The sequence below is a fragment of the Protopterus annectens genome, chromosome 6.part1 (assembly GCF_019279795.1).
Source record: "Protopterus annectens isolate FY-2018-M chromosome 6.part1, PAN1.0, whole genome shotgun sequence".
NCBI classification, from domain to species: domain Eukaryota; kingdom Metazoa; phylum Chordata; order Ceratodontiformes; family Protopteridae; genus Protopterus; species Protopterus annectens.
Genome location: NC_056738.1, coordinates 328,561,100 through 328,564,717, shown reverse-complemented (window position 1 = coordinate 328,564,717; position 3,618 = coordinate 328,561,100).

Below are 3,618 nucleotides of genomic sequence, written 5' to 3'. Positions count from 1 at the left end.
ATTGCTAAAGTGGTTAGAAAGACCTTCTACATTGCCCACCTGATCATGAAGGGATTCACATCCAGATCTAGTGAGGTCATTGTTCCCCTGTACTCTTCACTTATCAGACCAATGATCGAGTACAATGCCCCATTCGGGATGCATCTCACCCGACATCTGCAGCAATTGGAGAGACCCCAAAAGTTCCTCACCAAAAGGATAAAGGGACTCCAAAATCTGTCATATGCTGCCAGATTGAAGAAACTCCAGCTCTATTCAGTCGCATACCGCCTGCTCAGAGGTGACATGTGCCTGACATACAAGGCCATGTCCAACCCGGAATTAATGGACATGCTCCACCTCAAAAAATCCAAATCCACCAAAACCACTAGAGCAAGCGACTTAAACCTTAGCACGGATATAAATAGGGCGTGCTGGAGGGATAGATTTATCACTCAGAGACTCCCTATGCTGTGGAATAAAATCCCGGTCCATGTGAGGCAGAGCACCTCGCTGACTCTGTTCAAGAGAAATCTAGACCTGTGGATGGGAGATCGTAGGTTTACCCCGGGAATCATCTCTGGGTCACTGCTGGACAGAGGCACAACAAACTAATGGGCACAGTATTTTTTCATATAAGGGGTGGTGTAAGCCACAATAATTTGGGCTAGGCTTATAAATGCCTTAGGGCAGATAGCCTAGTATAAACCTATGAACCTATGAACCTTCTCCGGCTGCTTCAGCAAAAAAGGAGAAAAAAGTTATTTCTCTTTGCAGGGCTTTTTTATTCAAACTTGTCGCACTAGATGCCATACCTTCCCTTATTTTGGAATGCACAGCACCTTCCTTCATAACATCGGACCCGCCATTACTGGAAGTCAAACTTTGCGCCACGCCCTCTCCACTTAAAGGTACATTGCCATTTTCAGATAAGGAAACCGAACTGGAAGCAGATTTTACATGCTTAATACTATGATGTATAGCAGAATTTACATCTGTCTTCTGTTCCTCAAATACATCAAGTTGACCCAATGGACCCGTTTTTTTTAGCCATAGTAGCCGATGTTTTCTTATTAAAAGTTGCTACATTATCTTCTACTCTTGGCCAAGAAAAAATATGATTCTGCTTGAAAATCGCCCATATCTCTATGTAATTTATTTATTTTCCTTTGTTGTAACTGAGTCCAACACATGCATTCGGGTTAGGAAGCTCTGATATAGCACCACCGAATCATTAAAACAAGGTAAACTAGTAATACTTTCAAGCTGTTCAATTTCTTCTATGAGCTTACTTTCTATAGGCTCAAAAAATGTGTTCATTAATTTCATATAATCAACACTTAGCTTAAGGTTTAATTGCTGCCATTGCATCGGTAAGTCATTATAGGTATTGCCATAAGAGGGCATCTTTAGTATTCTTAAACCTCTCGGCACAATACCCAATTCAAGATATGCCTGAAAACTCAGTCTCTGCCACTGCAGATGTTTATAAGTTTGCATTTTCTTCTCCAGAGATAACAAATGTTCCTTAAACTCTTTCACCTTTACAACTACAGTCAGTTTGTTAAGGGACCGCTTCATATACCATTTTTAATAGTGGATTCTCATGCAGCCGCAACAAATTCTTAACAGAGTTACTGGATTCTCCTACATCAATCTCCATATTCCACTGAACGCAGTCACCAGGAATAGACAGCAAAAGTTCCCCGAACAAACACCACAACCACCACAGGCTGAAGCTCTCCTTAATAACTAGGTGTCTGCAGTACACACCAAATATATCCAAGTAGAAACAATAGGTGCTACTGCTATAATTCAGCTGAATCACGATACCACACCAAGAACTTTATTAGATAAAGCTTTCGGGTCTACAAACTTAAACATCTGCAGTGGCAGAGACTGAGTTTTCAGGCATATCTTGAATTGGGTATTGTGCCGAGAGGTTTAAGAATAAGAAACGTCATCAACAATGTCTAAAACAGGAGGTATACCCAAAGACCTATGCTGAGGAAGAAGGAACTCCCTAAGCCTCTTTCGATTCTGAAAAATACTCTCTCCCAATGAAAATGCTCCCTTAAGGTATGCAAAGTTTCTCCAAAAGAAAAATCCTCAGGTGGAAAAGGGATGGATTCTTCTGCATCTGAGTCCTCAAAGGGGAATAGAAAATTCCTGATCAGAAGAAATGGAAACCTGATCTGAAGATTCATAATCAGTGCCTTGCCTAGGCCTCTTAGCAGGAGGGGGTTGGGAACCCCTGATGAAGGTAATTAAATCCTCAACCATTTTGATAATTTGTTTTTTAGGCATAGGGGCATGAACACGTGGGCTCATGCGTCGGTTTCTTAGACAGAGAAGTTGGTTTTGGCCTTGTGTTTGATGATGGCGTCGGTTTAATATACAAATCTTTAGGCCTGAAAACACCCTCAGAAGCCAGTACCTGCTCAGTGGCTCTGGACCCATATAAAGGAGCGACATCAGCGGATTCAATAACTGGAGAGTCTCGTGGCACACCGGACTCCAAATGGGTCTCAGTAGAGGCCTGCGAATCAAAAGTAGCGGGCATCAGGGGCTGCAAAAGTGCCTCACTGAGTACTGGTGACTGGCTTAGGAGAAGCTTCGTAGTCTGTTTTGGACCTAGACGGTCTCTTTCTTTGTGTTTTTTGTGAATTCCTGTAGTTGGATTGCTAACCAACATTTCTGGATACTTAAATCATGAAGGAAAGATATACAGATGCTTAACAGTGCATGGGTTAAATTTATCACAAAACCGACAGCAAGGCACGTTGTGGTCAGGGCCAAAGCAAGGAATACAGTACAAAAGAAAATCCTTATGAGGTATTTGCTTCCCACAAATAATACAATTATTAACTTTTACTGACACCAGTAAGGAGAAAGAAAAAAAGTCTCCCCAACAGGGTACTTGGCTTTAGGTTGAAGACTTCAGTTCTGAAATTAGAAAACGAAAACTTCAGGAGTCTGCCGACAAGCACTTGCGAACTGCTTCTGCTTTAGGCAGCGCGCGGCAAGAAAGACTGATTAAAATGGTGTCGGCTGCACGTTTTATAGACCTGACGTCATGAAAGTAGAGACAGCAACTGACGCAGGACTCAAGACTTTGTTATTCAGGCCGACTGAGGGCAACCTGCCAACAGATTACCCAAATGTAATTATTGCAACAGTGAAACATGAAGTACATAGACCAGTTCTTTGAAGGCCAATGCCTACTGAATCTAGGACGCTGTACTTGTACGGAATCTTTAACAGTTAGCATATATTTAGCTTTTTCCTCCATCCTTTAGAGAACTTCTGCTTTGTTGCCAAAAGGCAATCTTGGTTTAAGGGTGCATCCAGTAATTTAGCTTTGACATGATCTGGCAAATTTTGTTTCTTAAGCCAAGCATGTATTCCAAGTACAGACCCAGTGACAGCTGCCCTGCAAGATACTTCTAAAGCATCAAAACCACAATGCAAAGTATGTTTACCAACTTATTACCAAAATGCATTAACTCTAGCAAATCTGTGTGTTCAGCACAGTCAGGAATCATTTTCTGTTTAAGTAGTCACATAGTATGCTGCTGATACTTGAATATATGAAACTGGCAATTTAAAGCCCTAAAGGCCAAAGTAGCAAAAGTGTAC